The sequence below is a fragment of the Schistocerca gregaria genome, unplaced genomic scaffold (assembly GCF_023897955.1).
Source record: "Schistocerca gregaria isolate iqSchGreg1 unplaced genomic scaffold, iqSchGreg1.2 ptg000180l, whole genome shotgun sequence".
Taxonomy (NCBI): Eukaryota; Metazoa; Arthropoda; class Insecta; order Orthoptera; family Acrididae; genus Schistocerca; species Schistocerca gregaria.
The window spans coordinates 11,552,600-11,575,240 of record NW_026061730.1 but is presented as its reverse complement, the minus strand read 5'-3'; the positions used below and the strand labels follow the sequence as shown (position 1 = coordinate 11,575,240).

Sequence of the window (22,641 nt, the reverse complement as noted above, 5' to 3'; positions counted from 1 at the left end):
GCAATGGGGACGCGGAAACTTGTTGTGTCCCAGTGTTTTGCAGTTGGACGACAAGAGTTTTACACAGTAGCAAAGAGCGAGGCACTGAGTTGGCATGAACAATGGAGAGCACAATAGGGCTCGAGATGTGCTTGTTACCTCAGGTGCTGTGTGATTGTGGACAAGGAGTGAAATGGACCAATTTGTGACCGCCCTTTCAATTTAAGACGTTCAAAACAGACAGAATTTGCATTCGTAATACCAGAGCATCGAAACTACTTGGAACTCTTGTGTATATGAACGTGTCCGCGCCTTTGTATTCTGGAACCTTCGCCGCTACAAACCAACCAACCATCGTGTCCGTGCACATCAGAGTCGCAAAGAATGGAGAATAGCCAGGCTTGGTCGTGTGTGTAGATGTAGCTCAGTTGGCAGATCGTTCACTTAGCGTGTGAACGGTCTCGGGTTCAAGCCCCGGCTCCTCCATGTTTTGTGGTCAGTGCATGGTAAGTGTTGGTCGCGGCGAACATAAACGCACGCAAGAAGTTGCAAAACCAGCGTCACAGACTGATATGATGTATACTGTCATAAGGAGAGCAAGATGTAAGTGTGGGGACCGGCTGTTATCGAGTGCAGACCTGTCTTAGGTATCACGGCTTAACGTCATTGAAGTCTAGAGGTGGACAACACGTTCGTCTTACTCAGAGCGGTGTCTGAACTCTATTTTCGACGTTATGCGTGCCACTTTCATTGTGGCCAACTACGATTCGATACAGAATGCACGAAACCTGAAAGACACCCTCACTGATTTAAAGAGAGTAGTGCTTGTCTGCGGAATAATGGGAGTGCGAGGGTCTGTGACGTTGATATGACTGTATGTAGCACTACTAGTTATCGGGGGGGTGGGCGTAGCTCAGATGGTAGAGCGCTCGCTTAGTGTGCGAGAGGTACTGGGATCGATACCCAGCGCCTCCAGAATTTTTAACACACCTACATGCGCACCTTGCCATGCAAGAGGAATAATTCCCAACCGGCAGAGGTGTGTAGGCAGATACAAGCGAACGATTAGCATCCACAATTGCACCGATTTCACGTAAATCCCACTGCACGTTCCCATTCTTTGCGTGCAGTCGGCTGCTACTGGTGTTGCTGGTTGTGACTGCTGATAACAGATGCCGTAGCAATCAATTCATGGAGTGAGTTGTATGTTTTGCGATAGTCTGTCTCTGACAAGGAAGCACAGGTGATATAGGTGCGAACACAGGAAGCTTGCAGCCCCTCGCTGCCTGCAGACACAGAGCAGCCACACTAGAAGAGCGGCCTAAGCCGTAGGCGAAATGTGCTCATTCGCTTTGGCGCGACGTCGAACTATAAATAAGGCTGTCACTAGCGTGAGCGTCGTGTAAAGTCGGAAAAGTCATCTGCATGGGTGATTGCCAAGTTTGGGGAGCGTTTCGTAGTACGATCAGTGCAATGGGGACGCGGAAACTTGTTGTGTCCCAGTGTTTTGCAGTTGGACGACAAGAGTTTTACACAGTAGCAAAGAGCGAGGCACTGAGTTGGCATGAACAATGGAGAGCACAATAGGGCTCGAGATGTGCTTGTTACCTCAGGTGCTGTGTGATTGTGGACAAGGAGTGAAATGGACCAATTTGTGACCGCCCTTTCAATTTAAGACGTTCAAAACAGACGGAATTTGCATTCGTAATACCAGAGCATCGAAACTACTTGGAACTCTTGTGTATATGAACGTGTCCGCGCCTTTGTATTCTGGTACCTTCGCCGCTACAAACCAACCAACCATCGTGTCCGTGCACATCAGAGTCGCAAAGAATGGAGAATAGCCAGGCTTGGTCGTGTGTGTAGTTGTAGCTCAGTTGGCAGATCGTTCGCTTAGCGTGTGAACGGTCTCGGGTTCAAGCCCCGGCTCCTCCATGTTTTGTGGTCAGTGCATGGTAAGTGTTGGTCGCGGCGAACATAAACGCACGCAAGAAGTTGCAAAACCAGCGTCACAGACTGATATGATGTATACTGTCATAAGGAGAGCAAGATGTAAGTGTGGGGACCGGCTGTTATCGAGTGCAGACCTGTCTTAGGTATCACGGCTTAACGTCATTGAAGTCTAGAGGTGGACAACACGTTCGTCTTACTCAGAGCGGTGTCTGAACTCTATTTTCGACGTTATGCATGCCACTTTCATTGTGGCCAACTACGATTCGATACAGAATGCACGAAACCTGAAAGACACCCTCACTGATTCGTAGAGAGTAGTGTTTGTCTGCGGAATAATTGGAGTGCGAGGGTCTGTGACGTTGATATGACTGTATGTAGCACTACTAGTTATCGGGGGGGGTGGGCGTAGCTCAGATGGTAGAGCGCTCGCTTAGTGTGCGAGAGGTACTGGGATCGATACCCAGCGCCTCCAGAATTTTTAACACACCTACATGCGCACCTTGCCATGCAAGAGGAATAATTCCCAACCGGCAGAGGTGTGTAGGCAGATACAAGCGAACGATTAGCATCCACAATTGCGCCGATTTCACGTAAATCCCACTGCACGTTCCCATTCTTTGCGTGCAGTCGGCTGCTACTGGTGTTGCTGGTTGTGACTGCTGATAACAGATGCCGTAGCAATCAATTCATGGAGTGAGTTGTATGTTTTGCGATAGTCTGTCTCTGACAAGGAAGCACAGGTGATATAGGTGCGAACACAGGAAGCTTGCAGCCCCTCGCTGCCTGCAGACACAGAGCAGCCACACTAGAAGAGCGGCCTAAGCCGTAGGCGAAATGTGCTCATTCGCTTTGGCGCGACGTCGAACTATAAATAAGGCTGTCACTAGCGTGAGCGTTGCGTGAGCGTCGTGTAAAGTCGGAAAAGTCATCTGCATGGGTGATTGCCAAGTTTGGGGAGCGTTTCGTAGTACGATCAGTGCAATGGGGACGCGGAAACTTGTTGTGTCCCAGTGTTTTGCAGTTGGACGACAAGAGTTTTACACAGTAGCAAAGAGCGAGGCACTGAGTTGGCATGAACAATGGAGAGCACAATAGGGCTCGAGATGTGCTTGTTACCTCAGGTGCTGTGTGATTGTGGACAAGGAGTGAAATGGACCAATTTGTGACCGCCCTTTCAATTTAAGACGTTCAAAACAGACGGAATTTGCATTCGTAATACCAGAGCATCGAAACTACTTGGAACTCTTGCGTATATGAACGTGTCCACGCGTTTGTATTCTGGTACCTTCGCCGTTACAAACCAACCAACCATCGTGTCCGTGCACATCAGAGTCGCAAAGAATGGAGAATAGCCAGGCTTGGTCGTGTGTGTAGCTGTAGCTCAGTTGGAAGATCGTTCGCTTAGCGTGTGAACGGTCTCGGGTTCAAGCCCCGGCTCCTCCATGTTTTGTGGTCAGTGCATGGTAAGTGTTGGTCGCGGCGAACATAAACGCACGCAAGAAGTTGCAAAACCAGCGTCACAGACTGATATGATGTATACTGTCATAAGGAGAGCAAGATGTAAGTGTGGGAACCGGCTGTTATCGAGTGCAGACCTGTCTTAGGTATCACGGCTTAACGTCATTGAAGTCTAGAGGTGGACAACACGTTCGTCTTACTCAGAGCGGTGTCTGAACTCTATTTTCGACGTTATGCGTGCCACTTTCATTGTGGCCAACTACGATTCGATACAGAATGCACGAAACCTGAAAGACACCCTCACTGATTTATAGAGAGTAGTGTTTGTCTGCGGAATAATGGGAGTGCGAGGGTCTGTGACGTTGATATGACTGTATGTAGCACTACTAGTTATCGGGGGGGTGGGCGTAGCTCAGATGGTAGAGCGCTCGCTTAGTGTGCGAGAGGTACTGGGATCGATACCCAGCGCCTCCAGAATTTTTAACACACCTACATGCGCACCTTGCCATGCAAGAGGAATAATTCCCAAAAGGCAGAGGTGTGTAGGCAGATACAAGCGAACGATTAGCATCCACAATTGCACCGATTTCACGTAAATCCCACTGCACGTTCCCATTCTTTGCGTGCAGTCGGCTGCTACTGGTGTTGCTGGTTGTGACTGCTGATAACAGATGCCGTAGCAATCAATTCATGGAGTGAGTTGTATGTTTTGCGATAGTCTGTCACTGACAAGGAAGCACAGGTGATATAGGTGCGAACACAGGAAGCTTGCAGCCCCTCGCTGCCTGCAGACACAGAGCAGCCACACTAGAAGAGCGGCCTAAGCCGTAGGCGAAATGTGCTCATTCGCTTTGGCGCGACGTCGAACTATAAATAAGGCTGTCACTAGCGTGAGCGTCGTGTAAAGTCGGAAAAGTCATCTGCATGGGTGATTGCCAAGTTTGGGGAGCGTTTCGTAGTACGATCAGTGCAATGGGGACGCGGAAACTTGTTGTGTCCCAGTGTTTTGCAGTTGGACGACAAGAGTTTTACACAGTAGCAAAGAGCGAGGCACTGAGTTGGCATGAACAATGGAGAGCACAATAGGGCTCGAGATGTGCTTGTTACCTCAGGTGCTGTGTGATTGTGGACAAGGAGTGAAATGGACCAATTTGTGACCGCCCTTTCAATTTAAGACGTTCAAAACAGACGGAATTTGCATTCGTAATACCAGAGCATCGAAACTACTTGGAACTCTTGTGTATATGAACGTGTCCGCGCCTTTGTATTCTGGTACCTTCGCCGCTACAAACCAACCAACCATCGTGTCCGTGCACATCAGAGTCGCAAAGAATGGAGAATAGCCAGGCTTGGTCGTGTGTGTAGTTGTAGCTCAGTTGGCAGATCGTTCGCTTAGCGTGTGAACGGTCTCGGGTTCAAGCCCCGGCTCCTCCATGTTTTGTGGTCAGTGCATGGTAAGTGTTGGTCGCGGCGAACATAAACGCACGCAAGAAGTTGCAAAACCAGCGTCACAGACTGATATGATGTATACTGTCATAAGGAGAGCAAGATGTAAGTGTGGGAACCGGCTGTTATCGAGTGCAGACCTGTCTTAGGTATCACGGCTTAACGTCATTGAAGTCTAGAGGTGGACAACACGTTCGTCTTACTCAGAGCGGTGTCTGAACTCTATTTTCGACGTTATGCGTGCCACTTTCATTGTGGCCAACTACGATTCGATACAGAATGCACGAAACCTGAAAGACACCCTCACTGATTTATAGAGAGTAGTGTTTGTCTGCGGAATAATGGGAGTGCGAGGGTCTGTGACGTTGATATGACTGTATGTAGCACTACTAGTTATCGGGGGGGTGGGCGTAGCTCAGATGGTAGAGCGCTCGCTTAGTGTGCGAGAGGTACTGGGATCGATACCCAGCGCCTCCAGAATTTTTAACACACCTACATGCGCACCTTGCCATGCAAGAGGAATAATTCCCAACCGGCAGAGGTGTGTAGGCAGATACAAGCGAACGATTAGCATCCACAATTGCACCGATTTCACGTAAATCCCACTGCACGTTCCCATTCTTTGCGTGCAGTCGGCTGCTACTGGTGTTGCTGGTTGTGACTGCTGATAACAGATGCCGTAGCAATCAATTCATGGAGTGAGTTGTATGTTTTGCGATAGTCTGTCACTGACAAGGAAGCACAGGTGATATAGGTGCGAACACAGGAAGCTTGCAGCCCCTCGCTGCCTGCAGACACAGAGCAGCCACACTAGAAGAGCGGCCTAAGCCGTAGGCGAAATGTGCTCATTCGCTTTGGCGCGACGTCGAACTATAAATAAGGCTGTCACTAGCGTGAGCGTCGTGTAAAGTCGGAAAAGTCATCTGCATGGGTGATTGCCAAGTTTGGGGAGCGTTTCGTAGTACGATCAGTGCAATGGGGACGCGGAAACTTGTTGTGTCCCAGTGTTTTGCAGTTGGACGACAAGAGTTTTACACAGTAGCAAAGAGCGAGGCACTGAGTTGGCATGAACAATGGAGAGCACAATAGGGCTCGAGATGTGCTTGTTACCTCAGGTGCTGTGTGATTGTGGACAAGGAGTGAAATGGACCAATTTGTGACCGCCCTTTCAATTTAAGACGTTCAAAACAGACGGAATTTGCATTCGTAATACCAGAGCATCGAAACTACTTGGAACTCTTGTGTATATGAACGTGTCCGCGCCTTTGTATTCTGGAACCTTCGCCGCTACAAACCAACCAACCATCGTGTCCGTGCACATCAGAGTCGCAAAGAATGGAGAATAGCCAGGCTTGGTCGTGTGTGTAGATGTAGCTCAGTTGGCAGATCGTTCACTTAGCGTGTGAACGGTCTCGGGTTCAAGCCCCGGCTCCTCCATGTTTTGTGGTCAGTGCATGGTAAGTGTTGGTCGCGGCGAAAATAAACGCACGCAAGAAGTTGCAAAACCAGCGTTACAGACTGGTATGATGTATACTGTCATAAGGAGAGCAAGATGTAAGTGTGGGGACCGGCTGTTATCGAGTGCAGACCTGTCTTAGGTATCACGGCTTAACGTCATTGAAGTCTAGAGGTGGACAACACGTTCGTCTTACTCAGAGCGGTGTCTGAACTCTATTTTCGACGTTATGCGTGCCACTTTCATTGTGGCCAACTACGATTCGATACAGAATGCACGAAACCTGAAAGACACCCTCACTGATTCATAGAGAGTAGTGTTTGTCTGCGGAATAATGGGAGTGCGAGGGTCTGTGACGTTGATATGACTGTATGTAGCACTACTAGTTATCGGGGGGGGTGGGCGTAGCTCAGATGGTAGAGCGCTCGCTTAGTGTGCGAGAGGTACTGGGATCGATACCCAGCGCCTCCAGAATTTTTAACACACCTACATGCGCACCTTGCCATGCAAGTGGAATAATTCCCAACCGGCAGAGGTGTGTAGGCAGATACAAGCGAACGATTAGCATCCACAATTGCGCCGATTTCACGTAAATCCCACTGCACGTTCCCATTCTTTGCGTGCAGTCGGCTGCTACTGGTGTTGCTGGTTGTGACTGCTGATAACAGATGCCGTAGCAATCAATTCATGGAGTGAGTTGTATGTTTTGCGATAGTCTGTCTCTGACAAGGAAGCACAGGTGATATAGGTGCGAACACAGGAAGCTTGCAGCCCCTCGCTGCCTGCAGACACAGAGCAGCCACACTAGAAGAGCGGCCTAAGCCGTAGGCGAAATGTGCTCATTCGCTTTGGCGCGACGTCGAACTATAAATAAGGCTGTCACTAGCGTGAGCGTCGTGTAAAGTCGGAAAAGTCATCTGCATGGGTGATTGCCAAGTTTGGGGAGCGTTTCGTAGTACGATCAGTGCAATGGGGACGCGGAAACTTGTTGTGTCCCAGTGTTTTGCAGTTGGACGACAAGAGTTTTACACAGTAGCAAAGAGCGAGGCACTGAGTTGGCATGAACAATGGAGAGCACAATAGGGCTCGAGATGTGCTTGTTACCTCAGGTGCTGTGTGATTGTGGACAAGGAGTGAAATGGACCAATTTGTGACCGCCCTTTCAATTTAAGACGTTCAAAACAGACGGAATTTGCATTCGTAATACCAGAGCATCGAAACTACTTGGAACTCTTGTGTATATGAACGTGTCCGCGCCTTTGTATTCTGGTACCTTCGCCGCTACAAACCAACCAACCATCGTGTCCGTGCACATCAGAGTCGCAAAGAATGGAGAATAGCCAGGCTTGGTCGTGTGTGTAGTTGTAGCTCAGTTGGCAGATCGTTCGCTTAGCGTGTGAACGGTCTCGGGTTCAAGCCCCGGCTCCTCCATGTTTTGTGGTCAGTGCATGGTAAGTGTTGGTCGCGGCGAACATAAACGCACGCAAGAAGTTGCAAAACCAGCGTCACAGACTGATATGATGTATACTGTCATAAGGAGAGCAAGATGTAAGTGTGGGGACCGGCTGTTATCGAGTGCAGACCTGTCTTAGGTATCACGGCTTAACGTCATTGAAGTCTAGAGGTGGACAACACGTTCGTCTTACTCAGAGCGGTGTCTGAACTCTATTTTCGACGTTATGCATGCCACTTTCATTGTGGCCAACTACGATTCGATACAGAATGCACGAAACCTGAAAGACACCCTCACTGATTCGTAGAGAGTAGTGTTTGTCTGCGGAATAATTGGAGTGCGAGGGTCTGTGACGTTGATATGACTGTATGTAGCACTACTAGTTATCGGGGGGGGTGGGCGTAGCTCAGATGGTAGAGCGCTCGCTTAGTGTGCGAGAGGTACTGGGATCGATACCCAGCGCCTCCAGAATTTTTAACACACCTACATGCGCACCTTGCCATGCAAGAGGAATAATTCCCAACCGGCAGAGGTGTGTAGGCAGATACAAGCGAACGATTAGCATCCACAATTGCGCCGATTTCACGTAAATCCCACTGCACGTTCCCATTCTTTGCGTGCAGTCGGCTGCTACTGGTGTTGCTGGTTGTGACTGCTGATAACAGATGCCGTAGCAATCAATTCATGGAGTGAGTTGTATGTTTTGCGATAGTCTGTCTCTGACAAGGAAGCACAGGTGATATAGGTGCGAACACAGGAAGCTTGCAGCCCCTCGCTGCCTGCAGACACAGAGCAGCCACACTAGAAGAGCGGCCTAAGCCGTAGGCGAAATGTGCTCATTCGCTTTGGCGCGACGTCGAACTATAAATAAGGCTGTCACTAGCGTGAGCGTTGCGTGAGCGTCGTGTAAAGTCGGAAAAGTCATCTGCATGGGTGATTGCCAAGTTTGGGGAGCGTTTCGTAGTACGATCAGTGCAATGGGAACGCGGAAACTTGTTGTGTCCCAGTGTTTTGCAGTTGGACGACAAGAGTTTTACACAGTAGCAAAGAGCGAGGCACTGAGTTGGCATGAACAATGGAGAGCACAATAGGGCTCGAGATGTGCTTGTTACCTCAGGTGCTGTGTGATTGTGGACAAGGAGTGAAATGGACCAATTTGTGACCGCCCTTTCAATTTAAGACGTTCAAAACAGACGGAATTTGCATTCGTAATACCAGAGCATCGAAACTACTTGGAACTCTTGCGTATATGAACGTGTCCACGCGTTTGTATTCTGGTACCTTCGCCGTTACAAACCAACCAACCATCGTGTCCGTGCACATCAGAGTCGCAAAGAATGGAGAATAGCCAGGCTTGGTCGTGTGTGTAGCTGTAGCTCAGTTGGAAGATCGTTCGCTTAGCGTGTGAACGGTCTCGGGTTCAAGCCCCGGCTCCTCCATGTTTTGTGGTCAGTGCATGGTAAGTGTTGGTCGCGGCGAACATAAACGCACGCAAGAAGTTGCAAAACCAGCGTCACAGACTGATATGATGTATACTGTCATAAGGAGAGCAAGATGTAAGTGTGGGAACCGGCTGTTATCGAGTGCAGACCTGTCTTAGGTATCACGGCTTAACGTCATTGAAGTCTAGAGGTGGACAACACGTTCGTCTTACTCAGAGCGGTGTCTGAACTCTATTTTCGACGTTATGCGTGCCACTTTCATTGTGGCCAACTACGATTCGATACAGAATGCACGAAACCTGAAAGACACCCTCACTGATTTATAGAGAGTAGTGTTTGTCTGCGGAATAATGGGAGTGCGAGGGTCTGTGACGTTGATATGACTGTATGTAGCACTACTAGTTATCGGGGGGGTGGGCGTAGCTCAGATGGTAGAGCGCTCGCTTAGTGTGCGAGAGGTACTGGGATCGATACCCAGCGCCTCCAGAATTTTTAACACACCTACATGCGCACCTTGCCATGCAAGAGGAATAATTCCCAACCGGCAGAGGTGTGTAGGCAGATACAAGCGAACGATTAGCATCCACAATTGCACCGATTTCACGTAAATCCCACTGCACGTTCCCATTCTTTGCGTGCAGTCGGCTGCTACTGGTGTTGCTGGTTGTGACTGCTGATAACAGATGCCGTAGCAATCAATTCATGGAGTGAGTTGTATGTTTTGCGATAGTCTGTCACTGACAAGGAAGCACAGGTGATATAGGTGCGAACACAGGAAGCTTGCAGCCCCTCGCTGCCTGCAGACACAGAGCAGCCACACTAGAAGAGCGGCCTAAGCCGTAGGCGAAATGTGCTCATTCGCTTTGGCGCGACGTCGAACTATAAATAAGGCTGTCACTAGCGTGAGCGTCGTGTAAAGTCGGAAAAGTCATCTGCATGGGTGATTGCCAAGTTTGGGGAGCGTTTCGTAGTACGATCAGTGCAATGGGGACGCGGAAACTTGTTGTGTCCCAGTGTTTTGCAGTTGGACGACAAGAGTTTTACACAGTAGCAAAGAGCGAGGCACTGAGTTGGCATGAACAATGGAGAGCACAATAGGGCTCGAGATGTGCTTGTTACCTCAGGTGCTGTGTGATTGTGGACAAGGAGTGAAATGGACCAATTTGTGACCGCCCTTTCAATTTAAGACGTTCAAAACAGACGGAATTTGCATTCGTAATACCAGAGCATCGAAACTACTTGGAACTCTTGTGTATATGAACGTGTCCGCGCCTTTGTATTCTGGAACCTTCGCCGCTACAAACCAACCAACCATCGTGTCCGTGCACATCAGAGTCGCAAAGAATGGAGAATAGCCAGGCTTGGTCGTGTGTGTAGATGTAGCTCAGTTGGCAGATCGTTCGCTTAGCGTGTGAACGGTCTCGGGTTCAAGCCCCGGCTCCTCCATGTTTTGTGGTCAGTGCATGGTAAGTGTTGGTCGCGGCGAAAATAAACGCACGCAAGAAGTTGCAAAACCAGCGTTACAGACTGGTATGATGTATACTGTCATAAGGAGAGCAAGATGTAAGTGTGGGGACCGGCTGTTATCGAGTGCAGACCTGTCTTAGGTATCACGGCTTAACGTCATTGAAGTCTAGAGGTGGACAACACGTTCGTCTTACTCAGAGCGGTGTCTGAACTCTATTTTCGACGTTATGCGTGCCACTTTCATTGTGGCCAACTACGATTCGATACAGAATGCACGAAACCTGAAAGACACCCTCACTGATTCATAGAGAGTAGTGTTTGTCTGCGGAATAATGGGAGTGCGAGGGTCTGTGACGTTGATATGACTGTATGTAGCACTACTAGTTATCGGGGGGGGTGGGCGTAGCTCAGATGGTAGAGCGCTCGCTTAGTGTGCGAGAGGTACTGGGATCGATACCCAGCGCCTCCAGAATTTTTAACACACCTACATGCGCACCTTGCCATGCAAGTGGAATAATTCCCAACCGGCAGAGGTGTGTAGGCAGATACAAGCGAACGATTAGCATCCACAATTGCGCCGATTTCACGTAAATCCCACTGCACGTTCCCATTCTTTGCGTGCAGTCGGCTGCTACTGGTGTTGCTGGTTGTGACTGCTGATAACAGATGCCGTAGCAATCAATTCATGGAGTGAGTTGTATGTTTTGCGATAGTCTGTCTCTGACAAGGAAGCACAGGTGATATAGGTGCGAACACAGGAAGCTTGCAGCCCCTCGCTGCCTGCAGACACAGAGCAGCCACACTAGAAGAGCGGCCTAAGCCGTAGGCGAAATGTGCTCATTCGCTTTGGCGCGACGTCGAACTATAAATAAGGCTGTCACTAGCGTGAGCGTTGCGTGAGCGTCGTGTAAAGTCGGAAAAGTCATCTGCATGGGTGATTGCCAAGTTTGGGGAGCGTTTCGTAGTACGATCAGTGCAATGGGGACGCGGAAACTTGTTGTGTCCCAGTGTTTTGCAGTTGGACGACAAGAGTTTTACACAGTAGCAAAGAGCGAGGCACTGAGTTGGCATGAACAATGGAGAGCACAATAGGGCTCGAGATGTGCTTGTTACCTCAGGTGCTGTGTGATTGTGGACAAGGAGTGAAATGGACCAATTTGTGACCGCCCTTTCAATTTAAGACGTTCAAAACAGACGGAATTTGCATTCGTAATACCAGAGCATCGAAACTACTTGGAACTCTTGTGTATATGAACGTGTCCGCGCCTTTGTATTCTGGTACCTTCGCCGCTACAAACCAACCAACCATCGTGTCCGTGCACATCAGAGTCGCAAAGAATGGAGAATAGCCAGGCTTGGTCGTGTGTGTAGTTGTAGCTCAGTTGGCAGATCGTTCGCTTAGCGTGTGAACGGTCTCGGGTTCAAGCCCCGGCTCCTCCATGTTTTGTGGTCAGTGCATGGTAAGTGTTGGTCGCGGCGAACATAAACGCACGCAAGAAGTTGCAAAACCAGCGTCACAGACTGATATGATGTATACTGTCATAAGGAGAGCAAGATGTAAGTGTGGGGACCGGCTGTTATCGAGTGCAGACCTGTCTTAGGTATCACGGCTTAACGTCATTGAAGTCTAGAGGTGGACAACACGTTCGTCTTACTCAGAGCGGTGTCTGAACTCTATTTTCGACGTTATGCATGCCACTTTCATTGTGGCCAACTACGATTCGATACAGAATGCACGAAACCTGAAAGACACCCTCACTGATTCGTAGAGAGTAGTGTTTGTCTGCGGAATAATTGGAGTGCGAGGGTCTGTGACGTTGATATGACTGTATGTAGCACTACTAGTTATCGGGGGGGTGGGCGTAGCTCAGATGGTAGAGCGCTCGCTTAGTGTGCGAGAGGTACTGGGATCGATACCCAGCGCCTCCAGAATTTTTAACACACCTACATGCGCACCTTGCCATGCAAGAGGAATAATTCCCAACCGGCAGAGGTGTGTAGGCAGATACAAGCGAACGATTAGCATCCACAATTGCGCCGATTTCACGTAAATCCCACTGCACGTTCCCATTCTTTGCGTGCAGTCGGCTGCTACTGGTGTTGCTGGTTGTGACTGCTGATAACAGATGCCGTAGCAATCAATTCATGGAGTGAGTTGTATGTTTTGCGATAGTCTGTCTCTGACAAGGAAGCACAGGTGATATAGGTGCGAACACAGGAAGCTTGCAGCCCCTCGCTGCCTGCAGACACAGAGCAGCCACACTAGAAGAGCGGCCTAAGCCGTAGGCGAAATGTGCTCATTCGCTTTGGCGCGACGTCGAACTATAAATAAGGCTGTCACTAGCGTGAGCGTTGCGTGAGCGTCGTGTAAAGTCGGAAAAGTCATCTGCATGGGTGATTGCCAAGTTTGGGGAGCGTTTCGTAGTACGATCAGTGCAATGGGGACGCGGAAACTTGTTGTGTCCCAGTGTTTTGCAGTTGGACGACAAGAGTTTTACACAGTAGCAAAGAGCGAGGCACTGAGTTGGCATGAACAATGGAGAGCACAATAGGGCTCGAGATGTGCTTGTTACCTCAGGTGCTGTGTGATTGTGGACAAGGAGTGAAATGGACCAATTTGTGACCGCCCTTTCAATTTAAGACGTTCAAAACAGACGGAATTTGCATTCGTAATACCAGAGCATCGAAACTACTTGGAACTCTTGTGTATATGAACGTGTCCGCGCCTTTGTATTCTGGTACCTTCGCCGCTACAAACCAACCAACCATCGTGTCCGTGCACATCAGAGTCGCAAAGAATGGAGAATAGCCAGGCTTGGTCGTGTGTGTAGCTGTAGCTCAGTTGGCAGATCGTTCGCTTAGCGTGTGAACGGTCTCGGGTTCAAGCCCCGGCTCCTCCATGTTTTGTGGTCAGTGCATGGTAAGTGTTGGTCGCGGCGAAAATAAACGCACGCAAGAAGTTGCAAAACCAGCGTTACAGACTGGTATGATGTATACTGTCATAAGGAGAGCAAGATGTAAGTGTGGGGACCGGCTGTTATCGAGTGCAGACCTGTCTTAGGTATCACGGCTTAACGTCATTGAAGTCTAGAGGTGGACAACACGTTCGTCTTACTCAGAGCGGTGTCTGAACTCTATTTTCGACGTTATGCGTGCCACTTTCATTGTGGACAACTACGATTCGATACAGAATGCACGAAACCTGAAAGACACCCTCACTGATTCATAGAGAGTAGTGTTTGTCTGCGGAATAATGGGAGTGCGAGGGTCTGTGACGTTGATATGACTGTATGTAGCACTGCTAGTTATCGGAGGGGTGGGCGTAGATCAGATGGTAGAGCGCTCGCTTAGTGTGCGAGAGGTACTGGGATCGATACCCAGCGCCTCCAGAATTTTTAACACACCTACATGCGCACCTTGCCATGCAAGAGGAATAATTCCCAACCGGCAGAGGTGTGTAGGCAGATACAAGCGAACGATTAGCATCCACAATTGCGCCGATTTCACGTAAATCCCACTGCACGTTCCCATTCTTTGCGTGCAGTCGGCTGCTACTGGTGTTGCTGGTTGTGACTGCTGATAACAGATGCCGTAGCAATCAATTCATGGAGTGAGTTGTATGTTTTGCGATAGTCTGTCTCTGACAAGGAAGCACAGGTGATATAGGTGCGAACACAGGAAGCTTGCAGCCCCTCGCTGCCTGCAGACACAGAGCAGCCACACTAGAAGAGCGGCCTAAGCCGTAGGCGAAATGTGCTCATTCGCTTTGGCGCGACGTCGAACTATAAATAAGGCTGTCACTAGCGTGAGCGTTGCGTGAGCGTCGTGTAAAGTCGGAAAAGTCATCTGCATGGGTGATTGCCAAGTTTGGGGAGCGTTTCGTAGTACGATCAGTGCAATGGGGACGCGGAAACTTGTTGTGTCCCAGTGTTTTGCAGTTGGACGACAAGAGTTTTACACAGTAGCAAAGAGCGAGGCACTGAGTTGGCATGAACAATGGAGAGCACAATAGGGCTCGAGATGTGCTTGTTACCTCAGGTGCTGTGTGATTGTGGACAAGGAGTGAAATGGACCAATTTGTGACCGCCCTTTCAATTTAAGACGTTCAAAACAGACGGAATTTGCATTCGTAATACCAGAGCATCGAAACTACTTGGAACTCTTGTGTATATGAACGTGTCCGCGCCTTTGTATTCTGGTACCTTCGCCGCTACAAACCAACCAACCATCGTGTCCGTGCACATCAGAGTCGCAAAGAATGGAGAATAGCCAGGCTTGGTCGTGTGTGTAGTTGTAGCTCAGTTGGCAGATCGTTCGCTTAGCGTGTGAACGGTCTCGGGTTCAAGCCCCGGCTCCTCCATGTTTTGTGGTCAGTGCATGGTAAGTGTTGGTCGCGGCGAACATAAACGCACGCAAGAAGTTGCAAAACCAGCGTCACAGACTGATATGATGTATACTGTCATAAGGAGAGCAAGATGTAAGTGTGGGGACCGGCTGTTATCGAGTGCAGACCTGTCTTAGGTATCACGGCTTAACGTCATTGAAGTCTAGAGGTGGACAACACGTTCGTCTTACTCAGAGCGGTGTCTGAACTCTATTTTCGACGTTATGCATGCCACTTTCATTGTGGCCAACTACGATTCGATACAGAATGCACGAAACCTGAAAGACACCCTCACTGATTCGTAGAGAGTAGTGTTTGTCTGCGGAATAATTGGAGTGCGAGGGTCTGTGACGTTGATATGACTGTATGTAGCACTACTAGTTATCGGGGGGGTGGGCGTAGCTCAGATGGTAGAGCGCTCGCTTAGTGTGCGAGAGGTACTGGGATCGATACCCAGCGCCTCCAGAATTTTTAACACACCTACATGCGCACCTTGCCATGCAAGAGGAATAATTCCCAACCGGCAGAGGTGTGTAGGCAGATACAAGCGAACGATTAGCATCCACAATTGCGCCGATTTCACGTAAATCCCACTGCACGTTCCCATTCTTTGCGTGCAGTCGGCTGCTACTGGTGTTGCTGGTTGTGACTGCTGATAACAGATGCCGTAGCAATCAATTCATGGAGTGAGTTGTATGTTTTGCGATAGTCTGTCTCTGACAAGGAAGCACAGGTGATATAGGTGCGAACACAGGAAGCTTGCAGCCCCTCGCTGCCTGCAGACACAGAGCAGCCACACTAGAAGAGCGGCCTAAGCCGTAGGCGAAATGTGCTCATTCGCTTTGGCGCGACGTCGAACTATAAATAAGGCTGTCACTAGCGTGAGCGTCGTGTAAAGTCGGAAAAGTGATCTGCATGGGTGATTGCCAAGTTTGGGGAGCGTTTCGTAGTACGATCAGTGCAATGGGGACGCGGAAACTTGTTGTGTCCCAGTGTTTTGCAGTTGGACGACAAGAGTTTTACACAGTAGCAAAGAGCGAGGCACTGAGTTGGCATGAACAATGGAGAGCACAATAGGGCTCGAGATGTGCTTGTTACCTCAGGTGCTGTGTGATTGTGGACAAGGAGTGAAATGGACCAATTTGTGACCGCCCTTTCAATTTAAGACGTTCAAAACAGACGGAATTTGCATTCGTAATACCAGAGCATCGAAACTACTTGGAACTCTTGTGTATATGAACGTGTCCGCGCCTTTGTATTCTGGTACCTTCGCCGCTACAAACCAACCAACCATCGTGTCCGTGCACATCAGAGTCGCAAAGAATGGAGAATAGCCAGGCTTGGTCGTGTGTGTAGTTGTAGCTCAGTTGGCATATCGTTCGCTTAGCGTGTGAACGGTCTCGGGTTCAAGCCCCGGCTCCTCCATGTTTTGTGGTCAGTGCATGGTAAGTGTTGGTCGCGGCGAACATAAACGCACGCAAGAAGTTGCAAAACCAGCGTCACAGACTGATATGATGTATACTGTCATAAGGAGAGCAAGATGTAAGTGTGGGGACCGGCTGTTATCGAGTGCAGACCTGTCTTAGGTATCACGGCTTAACGTCATTGAAGTCTAGAGGTGGACAACACGTTCGTCTTACTCAGAGCGGTGTCTGAACTCTATTTTCGACGTTATGCATGCCACTTTCATTGTGGCCAACTACGATTCGATACAGAATGCACGAAACCTGAAAGACACCCTCACTGATTCGTAGAGAGAAGTGTTTGTCTGCGGAATAATTGGAGTGCGAGGGTCTGTGACGTTGATATGACTGTATGTAGCACTACTAGTTATCGGGGGGCTGGGCGTAGCTCAGATGGTAGAGCGCTCGCTTAGTGTGCGAGAGGTACTGGGATCGATACCCAGCACCTCCAGAATTTTTAACACACCTACATGCGCACCTTGCCATGCAAGAGGAATAATTCCCAACCATCAGAGGTGTGTAGGCAGATACAAGCGAACGATTAGCATCCACAATTGCGCCGATTTCACGTAAATCCCACTGCACGTTCCCATTCTTTGCGTGCAGTCGGCTGCTACTGGTGTTGCTGGTTGTGACTGCTGATAACAGATGCCGTAGCAATCAATTCATGGAGTGAGTTGTATGTTTTGCGATAGTCTGTCTCTGACAAGGAAGCACAGGTGATATAGGTGCGAACACAGGAAGCTTGCAGCCCCTCGCTGCCTGCAGACACAGAGCAGCCACACTAGAAGAGCGGCCTAAGCCGTAGGCGAAATGTGCTCATTCGCTTTGGCGCGACGTCGAACTATAAATAAGGCTGTCACTAGCGTGAGCGTCGTGTAAAGTCGGAAAAGTCATCTGCATGGGTGATTGCCAAGTTTGGGGAGCGTTTCGTAGTACGATCAGTGCAATGGGGACGCGGAAACTTGTAGTGTCCCAGTGTTTTGCAGTTGGACGACAAGAGTTTTACACAGTAGCAAAGAGCGAGGCACTGAGTTGGCATGAACAATGGAGAGCACAATAGGGCTCGAGATGTGCTTGTTACCTCAGGTGCTGTGTGATTGTGGACAAGGAGTGAAATGGACCAATTTGTGACCGCCCTTTCAATTTAAGACGTTCAAAACAGACGGAATTTGCATTCGTAATACCAGAGCATCGAAACTACTTGGAACTCTTGTGTATATGAACGTGTCCGCGCCTTCTGTATTCTGGTACCTTCGCCGCTACAAACCAACCAACCATCGTGTCCGTGCACATCAGAGTCGCAAAGAATGGAGAATAGCCAGGCTTGGTCGTGTGTGTAGTTGTAGCTCAGTTGGCAGATCGTTCGCTTAGCGTGTGAACGGTCTCGGGTTCAAGCCCCGGCTCCTCCATGTTTTGTGGTCAGTGCATGGTAAGTGTTGGTCGCGGCGAACATAAACGCACGCAAGAAGTTGCAAAACCAGCGTCACAGACTGATATGATGTATACTGTCATAAGGAGAGCAAGATGTAAGTGTGGGGACCGGCTGTTATCGAGTGCAGACCTGTCTTAGGTATCACGGCTTAACGTCATTGAAGTCTAGAGGTGGACAACACGTTCGTCTTACTCAGAGCGGTGTCTGAACTCTATTTTCGACGTTATGCATGCCACTTTCATTGTGGCCAACTACGATTCGATACAGAATGCACGAAACCTGAAAGACACCCTCACTGATTCGTAGAGAGTAGTGTTTGTCTGCGGAATAATTGGAGTGCGAGGGTCTGTGACGTTGATATGACTGTATGTAGCACTACTAGTTATCGGGGGGCTGGGCGTAGCTCAGATGGTAGAGCGCTCGCTTAGTGTGCGAGAGGTACTGGGATCGATACCCAGCACCTCCAGAATTTTTAACACACCTACATGCGCACCTTGCCATGCAAGAGGAATAATTCCCAACCGGCAGAGGTGTGTAGGCAGATACAAGCGAACGATTAGCATCCACAATTGCGCCGATTTCACGTAAATCCCACTGCACGTTCCCATTCTTTGCGTGCAGTCGGCTGCTACTGGTGTTGCTGGTTGTGACTGCTGATAACAGATGCCGTAGCAATCAATTCATGGAGTGAGTTGTATGTTTTGCGATAGTCTGTCTCTGACAAGGAAGCACAGGTGATATAGGTGCGAACACAGGAAGCTTGCAGCCCCTCGCTGCCTGCAGACACAGAGCAGCCACACTAGAAGAGCGGCCTAAGCCGTAGGCGAAATGTGCTCATTCGCTTTGGCGCGACGTCGAACTATAAATAAGGCTGTCACTAGCGTGAGCGTCGTGTAAAGTCGGAAAAGTCATCTGCATGGGTGATTGCCAAGTTTGGGGAGCGTTTCGTAGTACGATCAGTGCAATGGGGACGCGGAAACTTGTTGTGTCCCAGTGTTTTGCAGTTGGACGACAAGAGTTTTACACAGTAGCAAAGAGCGAGGCACTGAGTTGGCATGAACAATGGAGAGCACAATAGGGCTCGAGATGTGCTTGTTACCTCAGGTGCTGTGTGATTGTGGACAAGGAGTGAAATGGACCAATTTGTGACCGCCCTTTCAATTTAAGACGTTCAAAACAGACGGAATTTGCATTCGTAATACCAGAGCATCGAAACTACTTGGAACTCTTGTGTATATGAACGTGTCCGCGCCTTTGTATTCTGGTACCTTCGCCGCTACAAACCAACCAACCATCGTGTCCGTGCACATCAGAGTCGCAAAGAATGGAGAATAGCCAGGCTTGGTCGTGTGTGTAGTTGTAGCTCAGTTGGCAGATCGTTCGCTTAGCGTGTGAACGGTCTCGGGTTCAAGCCCCGGCTCCTCCATGTTTTGTGGTCAGTGCATGGTAAGTGTTGGTCGCGGCGAACATAAACGCACGCAAGAAGTTGCAAAACCAGCGTCACAGACTGATATGATGTATACTGTCATAAGGAGAGCAAGATGTAAGTGTGGGGACCGGCTGTTATCGAGTGCAGACCTGTCTTAGGTATCACGGCTTAACGTCATTGAAGTCTAGAGGTGGACAACACGTTCGTCTTACTCAGAGCGGTGTCTGAACTCTATTTTCGACGTTATGCATGCCACTTTCATTGTGGCCAACTACGATTCGATACAGAATGCACGAAACCTGAAAGACACCCTCACTGATTCGTAGAGAGTAGTGTTTGTCTGCGGAATAATTGGAGTGCGAGGGTCTGTGACGTTGATATGACTGTATGTAGCACTACTAGTTATCGGGGGGGTGGGCGTAGCTCAGATGGTAGAGCGCTCGCTTAGTGTGCGAGAGGTACTGGGATCGATACCCAGCGCCTCCAGAATTTTTAACACACCTACATGCGCACCTTGCCATGCAAGAGGAATAATTCCCAACCGGCAGAGGTGTGTAGGCAGATACAAGCGAACGATTAGCATCCACAATTGCGCCGATTTCACGTAAATCCCACTGCACGTTCCCATTCTTTGCGTGCAGTCGGCTGCTACTGGTGTTGCTGGTTGTGACTGCTGATAACAGATGCCGTAGCAATCAATTCATGGAGTGAGTTGTATGTTTTGCGATAGTCTGTCTCTGACAAGGAAGCACAGGTGATATAGGTGCGAACACAGGAAGCTTGCAGCCCCTCGCTGCCTGCAGACACAGAGCAGCCACACTAGAAGAGCGGCCTAAGCCGTAGGCGAAATGTGCTCATTCGCTTTGGCGCGACGTCGAACTATAAATAAGGCTGTCACTAGCGTGAGCGTTGCGTGAGCGTCGTGTAAAGTCGGAAAAGTCATCTGCATGGGTGATTGCCAAGTTTGGGGAGCGTTTCGTAGTACGATCAGTGCAATGGGGACGCGGAAACTTGTAGTGTCCCAGTGTTTTGCAGTTGGACGACAAGAGTTTTACACAGTAGCAAAGAGCGAGGCACTGAGTTGGCATGAACAATGGAGAGCACAATAGGGCTCGAGATGTGCTTGTTACCTCAGGTGCTGTGTGATTGTGGACAAGGAGTGAAATGGACCAATTTGTGACCGCCCTTTCAATTTAAGACGTTCAAAACAGACGGAATTTGCATTCGTAATACCAGAGCATCGAAACTACTTGGAACTCTTGTGTATATGAACGTGTCCGCGCCTTCTGTATTCTGGTACCTTCGCCGCTACAAACCAACCAACCATCGTGTCCGTGCACATCAGAGTCGCAAAGAATGGAGAATAGCCAGGCTTGGTCGTGTGTGTAGTTGTAGCTCAGTTGGCAGATCGTTCGCTTAGCGTGTGAACGGTCTCGGGTTCAAGCCCCGGCTCCTCCATGTTTTGTGGTCAGTGCATGGTAAGTGTTGGTCGCGGCGAACATAAACGCACGCAAGAAGTTGCAAAACCAGCGTCACAGACTGATATGATGTATACTGTCATAAGGAGAGCAAGATGTAAGTGTGGGGACCGGCTGTTATCGAGTGCAGACCTGTCTTAGGTATCACGGCTTAACGTCATTGAAGTCTAGAGGTGGACAACACGTTCGTCTTACTCAGAGCGGTGTCTGAACTCTATTTTCGACGTTATGCATGCCACTTTCATTGTGGCCAACTACGATTCGATACAGAATGCACGAAACCTGAAAGACACCCTCACTGATTCGTAGAGAGTAGTGTTTGTCTGCGGAATAATTGGAGTGCGAGGGTCTGTGACGTTGATATGACTGTATGTAGCACTACTAGTTATCGGGGGGCTGGGCGTAGCTCAGATGGTAGAGCGCTCGCTTAGTGTGCGAGAGGTACTGGGATCGATACCCAGCACCTCCAGAATTTTTAACACACCTACATGCGCACCTTGCCATGCAAGAGGAATAATTCCCAACCGGCAGAGGTGTGTAGGCAGATACAAGCGAACGATTAGCATCCACAATTGCGCCGATTTCACGTAAATCCCACTGCACGTTCCCATTCTTTGCGTGCAGTCGGCTGCTACTGGTGTTGCTGGTTGTGACTGCTGATAACAGATGCCGTAGCAATCAATTCATGGAGTGAGTTGTATGTTTTGCGATAGTCTGTCTCTGACAAGGAAGCACAGGTGATATAGGTGCGAACACAGGAAGCTTGCAGCCCCTCGCTGCCTGCAGACACAGAGCAGCCACACTAGAAGAGCGGCCTAAGCCGTAGGCGAAATGTGCTCATTCGCTTTGGCGCGACGTCGAACTATAAATAAGGCTGTCACTAGCGTGAGCGTCGTGTAAAGTCGGAAAAGTCATCTGCATGGGTGATTGCCAAGTTTGGGGAGCGTTTCGTAGTACGATCAGTGCAATGGGGACGCGGAAACTTGTTGTGTCCCAGTGTTTTGCAGTTGGACGACAAGAGTTTTACACAGTAGCAAAGAGCGAGGCACTGAGTTGGCATGAACAATGGAGAGCACAATAGGGCTCGAGATGTGCTTGTTACCTCAGGTGCTGTGTGATTGTGGACAAGGAGTGAAATGGACCAATTTGTGACCGCCCTTTCAATTTAAGACGTTCAAAACAGACGGAATTTGCATTCGTAATACCAGAGCATCGAAACTACTTGGAACTCTTGTGTATATGAACGTGTCCGCGCCTTTGTATTCTGGTACCTTCGCCGCTACAAACCAACCAACCATCGTGTCCGTGCACATCAGAGTCGCAAAGAATGGAGAATAGCCAGGCTTGGTCGTGTGTGTAGTTGTAGCTCAGTTGGCAGATCGTTCGCTTAGCGTGTGAACGGTCTCGGGTTCAAGCCCCGGCTCCTCCATGTTTTGTGGTCAGTGCATGGTAAGTGTTGGTCGCGGCGAACATAAACGCACGCAAGAAGTTGCAAAACCAGCGTCACAGACTGATATGATGTATACTGTCATAAGGAGAGCAAGATGTAAGTGTGGGGACCGGCTGTTATCGAGTGCAGACCTGTCTTAGGTATCACGGCTTAACGTCATTGAAGTCTAGAGGTGGACAACACGTTCGTCTTACTCAGAGCGGTGTCTGAACTCTATTTTCGACGTTATGCATGCCACTTTCATTGTGGCCAACTACGATTCGATACAGAATGCACGAAACCTGAAAGACACCCTCACTGATTCGTAGAGAGTAGTGTTTGTCTGCGGAATAATTGGAGTGCGAGGGT

At 49.3% G+C, this 22,641-nt stretch overlaps 11 non-coding genes across 11 annotated transcripts; all 11 read left to right on the top strand.

Moving 5' to 3' along the window:
* The first annotated feature begins 880 nt into the window (after nt 1-880).
* Trnat-agu (transfer RNA threonine (anticodon AGU)) lies at nt 881-954 on the top strand. Its single transcript has one exon. It is a non-coding gene; the product is annotated as a tRNA-Thr (tRNA).
* A 1,376-nt stretch (nt 955-2,330) lies between these two features.
* Nucleotides 2,331-2,404, top strand: Trnat-agu (transfer RNA threonine (anticodon AGU)). The gene has a single exon. It is a non-coding gene; the product is annotated as a tRNA-Thr (tRNA).
* Nucleotides 2,405-3,790: 1,386 nt separating this feature from the next.
* On the top strand, nt 3,791-3,864 carry Trnat-agu (transfer RNA threonine (anticodon AGU)). The gene has a single exon. It is a non-coding gene; the product is annotated as a tRNA-Thr (tRNA).
* A 1,375-nt stretch (nt 3,865-5,239) lies between these two features.
* Trnat-agu (transfer RNA threonine (anticodon AGU)) lies at nt 5,240-5,313 on the top strand. The gene has a single exon. It is a non-coding gene; the product is annotated as a tRNA-Thr (tRNA).
* Nucleotides 5,314-6,689: 1,376 nt separating this feature from the next.
* Trnat-agu (transfer RNA threonine (anticodon AGU)) lies at nt 6,690-6,763 on the top strand. Its single transcript has one exon. It is a non-coding gene; the product is annotated as a tRNA-Thr (tRNA).
* Nucleotides 6,764-8,139: 1,376 nt separating this feature from the next.
* On the top strand, nt 8,140-8,213 carry Trnat-agu (transfer RNA threonine (anticodon AGU)). Its single transcript has one exon. It is a non-coding gene; the product is annotated as a tRNA-Thr (tRNA).
* A 1,386-nt stretch (nt 8,214-9,599) lies between these two features.
* Trnat-agu (transfer RNA threonine (anticodon AGU)) lies at nt 9,600-9,673 on the top strand. Its single transcript has one exon. It is a non-coding gene; the product is annotated as a tRNA-Thr (tRNA).
* Nucleotides 9,674-11,049: 1,376 nt separating this feature from the next.
* Trnat-agu (transfer RNA threonine (anticodon AGU)) lies at nt 11,050-11,123 on the top strand. The gene has a single exon. It is a non-coding gene; the product is annotated as a tRNA-Thr (tRNA).
* Nucleotides 11,124-12,509: 1,386 nt separating this feature from the next.
* Trnat-agu (transfer RNA threonine (anticodon AGU)) lies at nt 12,510-12,583 on the top strand. The gene has a single exon. It is a non-coding gene; the product is annotated as a tRNA-Thr (tRNA).
* Nucleotides 12,584-15,429: 2,846 nt separating this feature from the next.
* On the top strand, nt 15,430-15,503 carry Trnat-agu (transfer RNA threonine (anticodon AGU)). Its single transcript has one exon. It is a non-coding gene; the product is annotated as a tRNA-Thr (tRNA).
* Nucleotides 15,504-19,777: 4,274 nt separating this feature from the next.
* On the top strand, nt 19,778-19,851 carry Trnat-agu (transfer RNA threonine (anticodon AGU)). Its single transcript has one exon. It is a non-coding gene; the product is annotated as a tRNA-Thr (tRNA).
* Nucleotides 19,852-22,641: the final 2,790 nt, after the last annotated feature.